The following is a 17,081-nucleotide window of genomic DNA, read 5'->3' on the forward strand; positions in this document are numbered from 1 at the left end:
ATACTACACTGATGGACTTCATGCTTTAGCATAGACCAATGATAGGGACTATTGACTGTGGTTTGTAACTTGACAGTGGAGGTCCACCATCTTAAAAACGGAATTGCACAATTGACATTCACCATGACAACCTGCCTGGCTGATGTTCCAGAGCTGGCTGTAGTTAGCTTGTTTGATAGAGTTTACTTTGCAGTCAATTGCTTTTTTTACAGACATTCTAAAGTTGGGATATATCTAGCAAACTGGCTGATTACATTCTGGATAAATACAGTGTATTTTGGTAATGCTTCACCAGATGTTTGATCAACTAGATTTGGAGAGAAAGCCTATTCTTTTGTTCATCTCTAGATATAAACAGTTGACATCAGAGTCCAGTAGGTTGAAAGAGCACAATAGGCCCCAAAACAAGTTCGGCCGTGTAGTAAAAAGGTTTCTGTAAATCCATTAACACCCTATTTTCTGGCAGTAACGAAATTATCGCTCTTTTACTGCACCGAAGAATTCTGAGTTTGGAGGTAAAGTGGAAAATTCATCTCCAGCAAACACGCTGGAAGTGAATCTTCCACTTTACCTCTAATATTTAGTGGAATTACCACATTTGAATTACTGTTACTGGTAATCATGCCAATACCATGGAGTCCTTTGGACTCCTAAATGGGGATTTAAACCACCATACCACAACTCATAACCTCATGGTCATGCCACGGGACCAAGTGTCAGTATTGATACATTATTATATTGGTAAATTGGTGGATTTACCGCCAAACTCCTAATGAATCCCAATGTACTTTGATTCATAGAGAAAGTAAGGTAGAGATTACAGATGAGCTGGGAAGAGTGGCAAGCCCTCAAACCTTTCAAGGACTCATTTTGATGTATTTCTAGCCTCAGTAATGGATCAAGTAAAAAAAGAAGGGGGACAATCCTAGAATGTCATTGTCTTCCCAAGGGGATGCTATGCTATGAGGAAACCAGCCCCCCTTTAGTATCAAACAAATGATCCACATGGATGCACTATAACAGATTTACATGAGTCACTCCTTCACTGTCTGAGGAAGAAATAGGATGTTAGGAACAGTTTGTGTTGCATGGTCATAAGTAGCATCTTGTTATGAATTGCCTGGTTCACCCAACACAATGAAAACAAAGTGGTGATGGCTGGAAGGTTTAGAATTAATCTTACGCCTCTGGCAATTGCTCTGGGCAACCCTCCAGACCATCATTCAGCAACATTGTCAGGAAATTATACCACCACCTTAGATGAAGAAAGAACAGTATTGTGCTGAAATTGATGTTTCTCAGCTGGCTTATGAAAATAAAAGTACACGTTTGGATGGGTACAGATCCTTGTTAAGGATAAACATTTCACTATGCTTTTGTGAACAATTCTACTAGACCTCTGCATTCTTGGATTCTAAAGATGGTCTTCTTGTTTTCTTGGTGTTTCTTTCTGTTGACTGTCATGGGCCCTGGTCAATGTCCCTTCATGATCCACACCAGGATTATGGGGCAGACATCTATTCGGAATGAGGGTTCCTTTCTTACATACTTAATTAAGGCTGGTCAGACTGGCTTGGGTAAGGGCCGTTTTTCTTCTGCTAATTCTAGACTTTTCTTTGATGTTCTTCATATTACTCATGAACTTATAGTTTTGCAAAGGGTAAATAAAGGGGTAGACCTGCACTCAAGTCCCTGATCCTTCAGGTATACTATACAGATATCCAAAATTGGATCAGTAGAATAGGATGACACTAACTAAATTTCAATACATATCACATTTTATTCAGTAAACTCATCACAAGGAAACTTCATCTTAATATCATAAAAATCGATAAAAGAACAGTCGATTCGTATAATCAATCATAACCACATACAGGACTCATTCAGACATTCAAATATAAAAATATAAAAACACCCAAGTGTTTAGTACTTCAATAAGCATTGGAAACATTGTTACACCAAATCTTTTCAGTTATCACATCAAACAGTGACCCAGTCCATAATATTAGGTGCCATTGTGTATCTGATGCCAAATTTGACAAGATATTTCTCACAGAAAAGCTTCGACACGTGTTTCGGTCGGAGACCTTCTTCAGGACGTAGGGCTTGGAGTAAATGCTCCGCCCTGTTCTCAACGTGTATGGGCCAGTAGTAAATCTAAAAAAGTAATGATAAAAACCATAGTGTCATCCTTATTTCTTAGAGTCGGTGACTAATAATGTCACAATGTATTCAAATTCAATAAACACATAGGCCCCTACTCACCTCCAAATTCCAACTTAAGGGAAGGTGAACGGGACAGCGGACATTAATCCTCCACTGGCATCAGTGTGTATGCTGTACCTGTGGAACCAACAGAAACACCACTCAGCATTCTTGGAAAAACCGAATACTCACTGTGCATATATATGTCCATACATAATATACATTCAAAATAAGGCTTAGACCACTTACAAGCACCCATGGTCAGCTTGGCGATCTTTCAAAGAATGCGACCACCAAAGGATCCCCTTAGAGCCCGCGTAATTTTAGCCGGATCTTCCCAAAGTCTATTGGTCACTAGGCCAATCACGAGGCTATAAAAAAAACACACAATGACAACTGTGTGAGGATTTTTCACCTCATGTAACAATTACAGCATATATGTGGCGATTGAAAAACACACGCAACCACTAAAGCCATGTGTGCAAATGCATTCGCATTAGAAAATGTACACCTGTAAAACTAATCAGGCAATGCAAAATCTCGTCATAGCCAATTCCTCACCAAGTGAACACTCATAATGTGTAGACTATATGTATGACATATATAAAACCAGTGATACCGAAGGCACCACTCACATGATGCACACTACACCATGTACGCAGGTAACGCAAGTATGCGTGTATAACAAACGGCCTCTTTATCCATGTATCGTGTCGCATTCGAGAAAATTGTAATATGTGTAACAAAATAAATTAAAAACAAACAGAACGCCGCTAAATAATATGCGGCGCTCCTCAGAGCAATCCTAATGCCACACTACAAAAACCTCTAACGTGTCCCTGGGTCACGCTCTCATAGGGGGGAACGCTTACCTTGAATGGAAAACGTGCAGCCCCCTTTGTGGAAAAATTGCACAGCCGGTACCGTGTTCACTCACTCGACACCAGCACAAACATAGCAAAAAGTCAATGCGGGCTAAACATAGTCAAAGGACTATCTTTTAAAAGGTGCTGGAAACACCAAAAACGGACTAGCAACTAGATCATTGAAATCAGCAGAAAACACAGTGTCTTAAAGGCACATGGCGAGAAAAACACCCATGCGTCGCTCATATAGAATACAATAACATGAGCCGGAGCTTGGAACATGAATTAATGCGCGGCCATTCGAAAAACATACTGAGGGTGCCAGAGAGATGAATAAATGGGAGGAGGACCAAAAATACAATCGCTTGTCAAAAAACTGCATATTAAGGGCCTTGAAATTAGACATGTTTAGCTTCACTCCCTGATTTCAGGAACTGGGTCCACGGGCCAGTATAACAATACGGACACACACGGCAATTTGCTTTATACATCGCAATGGAATTAGATACAACTGATAATCGTTAACAGGGTCTTTTGCAGATTATATGAGACAAACCCAGATGTCGTATACCGCCCTTTATAATAAATATTATATATTTATATAGTTTTGCAGCAATAGCCTTGGATATCGAAAAAGGCATTTGATCATGTTGAGTGGGATTATTTATTTGAAGCATTAAACCGCCATGGATTTAGTCCCCAATGTATTTCTCTAATAAACCTTGTTTTTACTCTGATCCAAAGAGCTGCATTTCATAAACGCATACATTTCTAAGGATTTACATTGTTTAGGGGTATTACACATGGTCCTATATGCCGCTTTTTTAATGTATTCTTGCTTTAGAGACAGTTCTTGAATTAAAAAGACAAAACAACAGTATTTCTGGTGTTGTTTATAAGAAAACAGAGATTTAAATGGCTGTGTATGGGGATGATATTTTAATTAATTTATGGAACCCGAAATCCGGTCTTCAGAACCTTTCCATGTATGCAACTTTCCCCCCTGTTTCTGATTATAAATTAAAAATGGATAAATCGGAAGTACTCCCACATAATCCATATTGTCATAAGCATCTTATCAACTATGGCATGAAACAGTTTTTAAATAATTTCAATATCTAGGTGTCCACATTGCTACATGAGTCAAAGAGAGAATACAATTCAATTCTGCTCATCTGTTTACCCTGCTGAATGATTTTGTTAGTTCTTGGTCTCCATTATTTGTTTCTTGGTGGGGGTTGGGGGGGCAGCTGGAAGCTATAGAACTGATGCTGACTCGCATCTTGCTTTATCTTTTTAGCCATGCTTCCTTTTTGAATACCTGTTGAATTTGTTAAAAAATTATTGAATCCATCCTTACTAATTTCCTATTGTGCAAAAAGCGAGTTTGAATGTTCTTAGCAAAAACGTAGCAAATTAAAGATATCAGGGGTGCCAATTTACCAAAATGTAAACTATATCTTGCTGTTTTCATACTTAAATAGGCACAATTGTTGTTCTTACCAGATGACTCTATTAATCCCCAGTCTCATCAATTATGGGTACTTTTATTATTACTTTCTCACATTTTCAAGAGTTCTTATTCCTGCATTCTGAATTTGCTATCCAATATTTATAGCATAATGCATTGATTATAATCAATGGGAAACCTTTCCAGTGGAGACATTGGTGAAGAAAGAGATTCATTTTGCAACCTAATGGTTTCATAAGGATGATCTTTTTTCCTTTCATGAGTTTAGGGCTACATTTGCCCTCCCTACCTCTCATTTAACCCAATGTATCAAGATACTTAATGTGTTCTTTGATAACATACCTCTTTAATGTAATTATGAGTCTACCCTGAATCATGCTAAACTGTATTAAATGAATATATCATACTCTAGGGCTCTACATTTTTCCATTCCAAATTCACATTGGTCCTGGGATATTAAATCTTCTTCTGAAATAGGTTGGGAGTTGGATTGTGAAATGGATGGGAAGGTTTGTTTATAAAGCTGGAGTAGACGTGGAACGATTTCTATGTCATCTAATTTGACTCAAACATCTTATTTTTTCATTCATAGAACTTTCTAAATATTCCGCCAACTGTTTCATATTGACCCTGATAATAGTGATAAGTACTGGCCATACCTTGGCCAAACCGGTACTCTCGAGTATATGTTCTATGACTGTAAATTCTTTAAATCATGTTGGAATCACGTTTGGGAAACATTGCAGAGTCTATTTAAGATCAATGTTCCTGTTTCTTTTGGACATATTGTGTTAAGTAGCTCAGCTATTGGTGCTGCAACTGATTAGCATTGTTTTGCTCTTTTTGATTTATTTATATTTGTCGCTACATGTCATTACAGCAACTTTGAAGTGTTTCCATAATATTATGATTAGTGCATGGTGGAATGACATTACACAGTCCACGGTAGTGGCTGTGCAGTTATGGTTAAGTTGCTAATCCAATAGGAAGAGCACTTTTTGGGCGGCTTATAACTTTGCTCCCCTTGGACGAATCCTCACCAAACTTTGTAAAAAAAGTATATGGCCCACTCTGAATTTATTTGCACTTTTTAGTGAGGTTTGGTCCAGGGGGTCGAAAGTTATATGGGGGGTCCCAAAATGTATTTTTTTCCCATCGACATAATGGAGAAAAAAAAACTTTGCGCACGCCTACAACTCAAACCGCTGGACGGATTTCCACCAAATTTGCGGCAGTAGCGGTGCCTTAGTCCCGAAAGCATGCTTTTGTTAATTTGGTGTAAATCGTTCATTTTTTAATGGCCAAAACGTAAGGCAAAATAATTAGGGATATCGCTATGTTGGCGGTTGTAGCTATTTTACTTTAGTATGATGTTTGTTTTGGGATGTTAGTAGAGGATTGATTGTAATTACTATCCCCTATAAGCAGCTCACATACCACAGTCAAAATGATTGGTATTATAGGTGTGTTATGCTGTGATGGTTGTGGCCAGGGCCTTGAGTCTTGGGTGCATGGCCGAAGGCTGTATGCCGTAGGCCATGCACCCAAGACTCTAGGCCCTGGCCACAACCACCGCAGCATAACACCCATACAATCAAACACCCATCAAATATCCAAAAACCAAAAGTTTGTATACACTTTCATTTGTAGAGTTTCTATCTGAAGTTTTGGCTAGGTTATGCAGTTAAGATTGTGGAGTTTGTAACAAGGAGTGCAGTATTTCTGAGCTTATTTATTGTATACTTACTGGTTGAGTTTTCTGTGGTTGCATGCAGTTTTTTTATGACATGGGTAACTGGACCAGATATACTTTTTTTTCAATCTCTGTGATAAAAGAAAAGATCATATGTTATAGCAGGTAGTTCATAATGAGTTATTGCATTGCATAATAGACATTTCTGTATTTTTGTTACCCTCATATTTAGTACTTTACAAGTACTATAGTTCAAACCAATGTACTGGGCAATTTGCTCAGTTTCTGTTTTTGTTTTCTAAATCATTGGGTCCATGCTGGATTAAAAAAAAAACCTTCTATGTTGTGGTACAATATATTTCTTTCATTGTTTTACTGTTTATTTCTTGTTTCTTGCTCATCCTTTATCTTTGGCTTGTTGCAGATTTTTGGATCAATTAGATACATGTTGGCATATTCTAATTGTTTATTTCTACTTTTATGCTATTCATCTATCTATTGGGTTGTGGCAGATTTTTTGGGGCAATTAGATACCTATTGGCATATTCTAACTGTATATTCCTTGTTTGATTTTAGTGGTATTTATTTATGCGTTCGCTTGTTGCGGTATCTTGGGGCAGTTAGATACCTGTTGGCATATTCTAACTGTGTATTTTGTTACATTTTAGTAGCATTTATTTATCTGTTTGCTTGTTGCAGAATCTTTGGGCAGTTAGATACATGTAGGCGTACTCTGTGCACAGTTTTGTGAAGTTTTGCTTATGTTCATACACAGATTAGGTATTCAATTTTAGTTTTAAGAATATTAAGTAATCTTTTACAAGATTTGCTGGCAATCTCTGCTTTAGAGTAATGGTACTATGATTACATTCAAACCATCCACAATTCTTTTTTTATATATGCAGTGTAGTGACCTGCATTGGTTGTGGCTCCTGTGCGGTAGATTATACCTATTGTTGTGAAGGTTTTCTTACCTAGTGATACTTGACCATGTTTGAATCCAGTCAGCTTGCAGTTATTTTTGGTACCATCTGCATTGTAATGTAAAAGCATTACTATTACTTATTTACTATGTGTCTGTATTTGTAAGGTGGAATGATTATCTGATTTGCAGGTAGTACATAATCTGCCATGGTTTGCATTTTGTACAAGTTGCCAAAATGGAATGGATTCACTGTTAGGTATGGATACATACACAAAGCATTCATTAGGGACTTCTTCCTGTGCCACATGGTTGCAGAAAGTGCACGTATGTTTCCACATGTATGACATCTGAAAGATTTATTTTATAGGTATGTTTTTGTTTTCTAGTACTTGTAGTAAGTACATTAGACATTCTTGTGGAGCTTATATTGTTGTGGAGCTTATATATAGCTGAATTTATAGTGAATTTGACAATTCCAGCACAGTAGTCCAATTCTTGTCTTATTCCATGACCACTGTAAGTGTTGTCAGGATTGTTGGTTGCATTTCTATGAAGGACTAACATTTACAAACACAATTGGTCTGTATTGTGTAAGTAAATGTTCCCAATAATTGGTGGCAATTGGAATATAATATTTATTGCTAAACCACCTGGCTACGATAGACAATTCTCAAACCACCTCTGCGAGTCCATTGCTACCCTTCAACTAAACCACCCCAACCTCACCCTTCTTGGAGATTTCGACATTCCCACCAACCCTATGACACACTCTCTTGTTGACGGTCTAGACGCGATCAACCTCCAACCCGGTTTATAGTGAAAAGAGCGAAAAACAATATCGAAGAAAAAAGTCGAACCAAAAAATCTCGAAAAAGAAAATCGATATTTTTTTTCAATATGTTTTTTTTCGAAATGGGGGGGTTACCTGACCCCAAAAATACATATAAATAAATAAATAAAAAATTCGATTTTTTTTGTTTTGAGATTTTTTTTCTCGATATTTTTGTCATTCGATTTTTTTTCGGCCTTTTGACTGACCACCCTCCAACCCCACATAAACAGCCCGACTCACTATAAAGGACACACTCTTGATTCCATTTTTAGCTCCCACAACCGGATACATCTAAACCCCCCCACCCCTATCGTCTGGTCTGATCACTTCATTGTTTCTTTCACCATTTGCTCTCCCACCCCGCTTCCCGTACTTGAATCTGAACCACCAAACCTACACAAATGCTGGAGAAAACTAATAATCATTCCTGAACTAGCCGACGCATTCCTCCAGTCCCCTCTCCCTACCTGCCAACCTAATAAATAACTAACCCCCGTTGCCTTTGACTCATTGCTCAACACCCCACTAATGTGACTCACGCCCTCTTGCAAACTATCGGCCCACCGTGGTCTGTTCCCTAGATGATTCACACCTGACTTGAATACCACTAAACAACTATATAAATATCTAGAACGCAAATGGCAGAAAGACAAAACCCAAGAGAGCAGAGCCACCTTAGTCGGACACTTTTATCAATACAAGGCCGAAATCCGGAAAGTAAAAAAAGCCCACTACAACTCCCAAATCCTAAACTGCAAAAACTCCAGCAAAGAACTTCACAAAATCATCTCTGAATTCACCAAACCTGCATGCACTACCACTGTCCCGACCCCCTCACAATCACTGTGTGACTCACTCTCCACTTTTACACCACGGCTCTCGAAAGAACAAATGCACTAACCACCAAACTGGCTCTCTTACATCCAACAGGCAACCATCCTCCCATAGTGGCCATCCCCCCGCCAGCGACCAAAACGCAATCAACATTCGACTCCTTTAGTCCAATATCACCCGATCAATTTCTCAAACTTCTCTCTGCCCGCAAACCATCCGGCTCTCTGCTAGACCCTTGCCCGGCCACACCTCAAAGAAATTTTCACTTCTACCTGCGCAGGAGAACACGCAAGAGCCATCATAAATGACTCCCTTTCCTCAGGTATTTTTCCCGACGCATTCAAAACGATTCATGTCAAACCGCTACTTAAAAAACCTTCCCTTCACCCCCTCGAACCAAAAAACTACCGCCCCATCTCAAACACCAGATTCCTTGCCAAACTCATTGACTGAACCGCCTACTCCTACTAAACTAAATGCCTTTGTTGAAGCCAACAATCTCCTAGACCCCGGCAATCAGCCCATAACGGAACCAAAACCACCCTAACTTCATTCTGGGATGACCAAAAAATCACGGCAGACTCCGCGGGATGCACTGCATTAATCCAGCTGGACCTATCCGCCGCCTTTGACACAATCAATCACTCAATCCTCCTTGACCGCCTCCACTCCCTAGGAATTTTTGGAACCGGTCTCAAATGGATAGCTTCATTCCTCAAAGATAGGTACCAAATAATGATACTCTCTGCCTATTCCTCCCAAGCCCGACCAGTCGACACGGGAGTCCCACAGGGAGCATGCCTATATGCCCTCCTGTTCAATCTCTACTTGACCACCCTGCCACCATTAATTCGCTCATACAACAACCTGTGTTACAACTACGCTGATGACAGTCACCTAATTCTAAAACTCCTGAACTCAAAACCCAACTGCTGACCTGACCTCGTCTCCTGCCTCCTTGACATAGAGCTCTGGATGACCCAAAGCCACCTCTTGCTAAACCCCTCCCAAACCGGAATCATGGTATGTGGCAACTCCGAACTTCTTCCGCACCCGCTACCCTGGCCATCCGCCATGGGCAACTCACCGACTCCCTCTAACTCTGTAAAAAACTTTAGATGCACCCTTGACTCTGACCTAACACTCTCACGCCAAGTCAACAACGTCTCAAAGTCCTGCCACTACCACCTTAAAACTCTTAGGTGCATCTTTCCTTATCTCTCCTTTCCAAACAGACTCTCCGCGGTCCAATCAATTGTTATAACAAGACTGGACTATGCAAACCCCCTCTACCTCGGAGTACACGCTTATCAACTAAATAAACTTCAAAGGGCCCAAACTGCTACTCGCGCTTGGCCCGAGAGACCACATCTCCCCAGCCCTTAAGACTCTGCACTGGCTTCCAGTAGCCCGAAGGGTGACTTTCAAAACCTTATGCATTTCTCATCAAGTATTCCATAAAACCAGACCTCAATATCTCCAAGACAAGCTAAAACCCTATCTCCCTTCTCGTCCTCTAAGATCAAGCTCAGCCGGCCTCCTAGTTATACCTAAAACAAACTCAGCCAAGTTAGGTGGATCATCATCTCAGCCTTGACCCCATGCTGTGGAACGCACTCCCACCCCATATCCGCCTAACAGCTGATCTAATGTCCTTCCGCAAACTATTGAAAACTTGGCTCTTCCCCGAAACTAACCCGTACGCAATCTAACCAAAACAGAATAACAGCAGCTCAATGACACCAATCCAACAAACTACTAGTTCCTGAATCACAATAAGACAAATAACAATACAACATCAAGATCCATATGAGAAATCGACAACTAATAACCGCTAATGTAAACTAAAAAGACAATCAGAATTGAACGAATAAAACAGACCAAAGCAGTGAAGTGGATAAAAGAATAAATTGTACCGAAACAGTAACAAAGTTTAAATTAATGAAATGGATGTAATGAGTGCACAGACTGATGATTCCGACTGCATGAGTGCATGGCATAAATGGAAATTACAGAATAGAAGATTCCAATACATGACAGGAAAGCAGTGCATGAAATAGATAGAGAGCACAGAACAGATCCAACGCGTATAACAAGTGACGTGGCCTGAATCGATAACCCATGATGAACGAACGAAGCGAATGGAGCAGATGAAATCGCTAGAATGAATGAAGTTCGTTGATCGGATGAGTGAGCTGAGCGGACAATCACTTTGACCAGGTGAGTGTGTAGATCAGATGAGTGTATAGAACAGATGAGTGTATAGAACGGATGAGTGTATAGAAAGGATGAGTGTGCAGAGTGGAGGAGTATGCAGAGCGGAGGAGTGTGCAGAGTGGAGGAGTGTGCTCAGCGGATGAGTGTGCTGAGCAGATGAGTATTTAGAACGGATGAGCGTGTGGAGCAGATGAGTATTTAGAGCCGATGATTGAGTAGAGCGGATGAGTGCGTAAGTATGGAGGAGTGTGTAGAACACAGGAGTTCTCAGGAAGTAGGCACACCAAAAATCCTGCAAGCATTGCCATAGATATGCATGGTCTTAACAATCCCGCTGAAACCCAGTGTGTGAATGACCTTTTAGGATGGAAAAGTAGAGAGAGAGAGAGGAAGGGTGACATGAATTGGTTGTGATGTATCGGTTACATAGGCTTTGTCGGTGCCACTTAGTGTGCACAGAGAGCTTAACACGGGTTGCAGTGGAATTTGCTGACTTTTAGTTGCCTTACTCTTTGAACTCATAAAAATAAGGATCTAAAGCATCATGTAGTTAGTAGGAGTTTACCCTCATTTTTACAAAAGTTAATTGGATGTTCATCCTGTTTCATGCACAGGACTGTCAGTGGAGGCTTGTGTGAAGCAAAGGGGAAGGTGAACCCCCTCCCCCGAAGCACAGAAAATAAGTAGTTTTTTTATGTTTTAGTACATCCACGTTCATTTGAACCCTACTTTGTTTGGAAAAAAATATCAAGTGGTGCATTTTTTCAGAGAGCATCAAAAGCGATTTTGTTGATGATAGATGAAAAATCATAATAAACATACCAGCCCAAAGCTTTACTTGATTCTGAGATTTAAAAAAAAACTCAGTCTGGGGAAAAATCATGTAAACTCACTTTTTTACACACAAACTCAATATTTTTCACTTCTTTTTTCAACAACAAAAAAAGTTTGCTTTAAATTCATACGTTTGATGTTTAAAAGCCCTAGATCGTAGGCCCACGAAACTAAAAATATGGTATGAATATCTGTTTTATTCACTGATTTATAGGAGATTAGCCACCTTTTCTCTGGATTGGAAGGAGCTAGAAAGTTCAATTGTGATTAATCTTTTTTAGCATCAGATGATCATTTAATTTCTATGCATTTTTCTGTGCATGTAGTAGGAATAGGGGGCCCACATAGCATTGGAACCCCTTGCATAAAAGCATGCAGGAATGGAGAAGGAGCCAACCTGCAGTAGGCACCTTATCTCTGGATTGGAAAGGTCTAGACACGTAATTTGTGGTTCCATTGTCTTAAGATCACTTGTCCGTGTCATTTCTATATATGTCGTGTGCCTGAACATGGAACAGGGGGCCAGGACAGCCTTGGAAATCTGTGGATAAATGTTTGCAGGAATGCAAAAGGGGCCACCTGCAGTAGGGACATTGTCTCTGGACTGGAAGGAGCTAGAAACGTAATTTCTGATTTGGTCTTTCAGCATCACATTGCCATTTCAGGTCTAGGCATTTGTCATGCCTGTGGTAGGCATAAGGGGCCAGCACAGCCTTTGAAAGCCTTGCATAAAAGCTTGCAGGACTTGAGAAGGAGCCACCTACATTAGGCACCTTAACGCTGGACTGGAAGTAGCCACCTGACAAAAACACAAGAGGAAGGAAGAAGTGCTGAATAAGTGTTAATGGTAAAGTTTAAACCATTCATTAGTGGAACATCAAAGTGGCGTGGACCTCACGGTACAAGTGATGCCATAAAAGGAAAGAAGGTGATCGCAACCAAAAGCTTCCAACAAGGAGACATTATTTGTGATCACCACGGGATGGTAATACCAGCTGAGCAAGCAAAAGGATTCATGAAAGACATGCAAAGTGATGAGATAGGGTACTTATTTTACTGTCAGGATCACAATGGCAAAAAATGGGGTGCTGATGCCAAGATCTTACCTTGTGTTTGCCATCCAACATAAGAAACATTTGGACGATTGATTAATCATTCAAGGAAGAATAACAATATCAAACCAAATCAAGTCACGGTGCAGATCTTTGGGACTTCACAGTTTGTGATAATTTTCATGGCATTGATAGACAAATGGTGTAGAGAATGATGTTGTGCCAACAAAATCATTTGGTGGAGAGGGTGCAGAGCTCCACTGGTTAAACACTTGTAGAAATCTACCACATTTTCATCAACTCACTCATGAACTGATATGCAATTTAGAAACTTCAATGTGGTGAATATATCTGTGAACATGTTGAACTGTTTAATAATTCAATTCACCAAATGAAAATATCTTGACGATGATGTTTTGAGATTTCTATGTAACTGATGTATTCAAAGTTGTATTGAACAGAATAAATGTGAATTTCAAATGCGATCATATTTGCAATTCTGAGTGAAACTAATTCATCAGGTGGTGAAAATGGGTTGTCCCACATATGTTCATAGTCTTTTTTTCTTTGAAATGTATACATGGCAGTCGGATACCCTATTGCTCGGTTCACCCTTCAAGATTGATTCTGAAAATTACATCTGGACACCTCAGTGCATTTTAATTGAGAATCCTATCACTTGGATTTAGCAAATGTGAACTTATGATGGAGTTTGCCAAGATGTCACAAATTCACATGTCAATGCAAAATATATTTTTTGTTCCTGATGGTGTAGATGGAGTCTCCCGCATAATTATCTAACCTACATATACAGCATGTTTCTGTTTTTTTAAGACTTAAACATTCCAGTCTGAGGCCTTACTGCACGGTTCACTTTTGAAGACTGATTCTGTAACCGACATCTATTGACACCAGTGCATATTTGCAGCTTAACAGAACATACTAGCAAACATATGTAGCATCTGGGAACTTATGAAGAAGATTTGACAAGCAAGGCAGCTTGTTCTATGGAGCATTTTTCAAGATGTCGAAAGTTTTCATGACAAGGCAAAATATAGTTTCTGTAGGACAACTCAGAACCCCCCAATGGGATAGATGGAGTGTCCCGCAAATGTATCTTACTTATATATACAAGATTTATTTTTGTTGAAAACTTGAACATTCCATTGTGAGACATTAGTGCATCACTAATGTTCATATCCAGGAGATTAGTGTGCTTGCATTTTAGACATTATGCCATCAATTAACCCACAGGTGAGTAGATGGTCTGTATCACATACATAGGTAGCCTTTTCCATATTTCTTTCACCCTTTGTGTCATAGGACTTCTTTAGTCCGATGTCATGAAACTTGTGCCCCTTGGAGTCTCAAAAATGAATTTAAATTAGATGGCTGCAATGGCATGGTATTAGTGAGCTCACAAATGAATTTCCAGCACTCTAAGTGCTTCATTCACTGAGAAAAACATGTTTCTTTCTGCAAAAAAGCCTCTATTCAGGGACGTTAGAAAAATCTGCATTGAATGTATATCTACAAATGATAACAAAGTGCACAGGAAAAAATCTACTTTTTACGTTGTAGGACTTTTTCAGTCCGATGCCATGAAAATGTTGAATTTGTCCCCCTTGGAGCCTCAAAAATGTATTACATATTTCTTGAATTTAAATTAGATGGCTTCAATGGCATGGTAATAGTGAGCTCACTCTAGGTGGTTCCTTCACACATTTTTCGCTCTTTGTCTACGGGGATGCAAAGTGCAAAAGAGTTTAAATATGTGATGCTTGCTACTCAAAAGTGATTTTGTTGATGATAGTTGGAAAATCATAAAAACATACAGGCCAAAGACTAATGTGATTCTGAGAAAAGAAAACTAAGTCTTGTAAAAAAAATCATGTAAATCACTTTTACACAGAAACTCCCTGAATATAAATAATTTTTTACATTTTTTGTATTTATTAAACAGATATTCATGATTTGTTTTTGTTTCTCTGGCCTACGGTCTAGGGCTTTTAAACAAGACCTTTTTTTCAAAAAAATCATCAAATGTATGAACTTACTGCAAACTTTTTTCTTCACTGAAAAAGTGGAAAAAAATAGTGAGTTTTTGTATAAAAAAGTGAGTTTACATGGTTTTTTCACCAGACTTAGTGGGGCCAATTCATAGAATTCGGCGCACAAGTGGCGCACGCGGCTGGCGCACAGTGTGCGCGTGCGGTAGTCTGCGCCAGCCGCGTGCGCCGAAACACATTCAGGCGCACAGCTTATTCATGGATTCCAACATCCACAACCAGCCGTGGCGCAGAGTGGCGCAGCGACCCTGCAGCAGCGTCAGTTACGCCCCCAAGAACGCCCCTTGCGCAGGGAAAAGCCATCAAAATCCCCAATCCAGCGCAAAGGGCAGCAGCAAACGCAGAGCGGGGAGCGTGTATTTCAGGGGTGTGCGGGTGTCCCCACACGCGATAGGCCTGGGTACGTGTATTACAGGGGTGCGCGAGAAAATCTACACGCGATTGGCCTGGGTACGTGTATTACAGGGGTGCGCGAGAAAATCTACACACGATTGGGCTGGGTACGTGGATTTCAGGGGTGCGCGAGAAAATCTACACGCGATTGGGCTGGGTACGTGGATTTCAGGGGTGCGCGAGAAATTCTACACGCGATTGGCCTGGGTACGTGGATTTCAGGGGTGCGCGAGAAAATCTACACGCGATTGGGCTGGGTACGTGGATTTCAGGGGTGCGCGAGAAATTCTACACGCGATTGGGCTGGGTACGTGGATTTCAGGGGTGCGCGAGAAATTCTACACACGATTGGCCTGGGTATGTGGATTTCAGGGGTGCGCAAGAAAATCTACACGCGATTGGGCTGGGTACGTGGATTTCAGGGGTGCGCGAGAAAATCTACACGCGATTGGGCTGGGTACGTGGATTTCTGGGGTGCGCGAGAAATTCTACAAGCGATTGGGCTGGGTACGTGGATTTCAGGGTGCGCGAGAAATTCTACACGCGTTTGGCCTGGGTACGTGGATTTCAGGGGTGCGCAAGAAAATCTACACGCGATTGGGCTGGGTACGTGGATTTCAGGGGTGCGCGAGAAATTCTACACGCAATTGGCCTGGGAACGTGGATTTCAGGGGTGCGCAAGAAAATCTACACGCGATAGGGCTGGGTATGTGGATTTCAGGGGTGCGCGAGAAATTCTACACGCGATTGGCCTGGGTACGTGTGTTTCGGGGTGCGCGGGTAGTTCCACACGCCATTGGGCTGGGTACGTGTGTTTCGGGGTGCGCGGGTAGTTCCACACGCCATTGGCCTGGGTACGTGTGTTTCAGGGTGCGCGGGTAGTTCCACACGCCATTGGCCTGGGTACGTGTGTTCCGGGGTGCCGTGAACTTTCACGCGCGATTGGTTGAAATCCACTTGTGTTCTGTCATCACGTGCAATGAGGGATACTCCCTCGCACGTCACGTCACAGACGCGCTCACGCGCTGAGGGCCTTTGGTCCAATGAAAATGCGTATGCGTGCAGACGCGCTTACGCGCTAAGGGCCTTTCCTCGAATTACACGCTGACGTGCAGAATTTTCACGTGCCAAATCACTCCGTATCAAGCTGGCCACGTGTAAGCACACGGAAGACCACGCTCCTGCCCAGAAGGCCGAACTACTGCCCCCCAGAGCCCCGCGCACGCTCCCACCTGCCATCTGCTGCTGCCTGACTGCCTGCTGCCCACGTGCCCTGCCATTTGCTGCCTGCACATCAGCCAGGGGTGCTGTTGGTGTGACCACCCCTGCTGGAACCAAAGACTCCCGACTGGGATTCCATCGCTCCACAGCCCAGCCCCAGGACCCAGTTGCCCACCCACTCCTGCCTCTGGGGTTGTCATGTCGGGGCAAACTCCATCTGTGACCACTGACAACCCCCGGCCAGAGAGGCAGAGGGGCACCAGCTTCAGTGCCACCGAAGTTGGTGTCCTGGTGGAGCAAGTCCTGGGGCAGTATGATGCCCTCTTCGGAAGTTCCCGCGCCGACAAGGAAGGACGGACTCGGATCTGGACTGACATCGTGACTGCCATCAACGCGGAGGGGGTGGCAGTCCGCGACTTCCAACATGTCAAGAAGCGCTGGGAGGACTTCAGGTCCAGGACCCTGAACA

This window comes from Ambystoma mexicanum, chromosome 3p (assembly GCF_040938575.1).
Source record: "Ambystoma mexicanum isolate Mex_15411 chromosome 3p, UKY_AmexF1_1, whole genome shotgun sequence".
NCBI classification, from domain to species: domain Eukaryota; kingdom Metazoa; phylum Chordata; class Amphibia; order Caudata; family Ambystomatidae; genus Ambystoma; species Ambystoma mexicanum.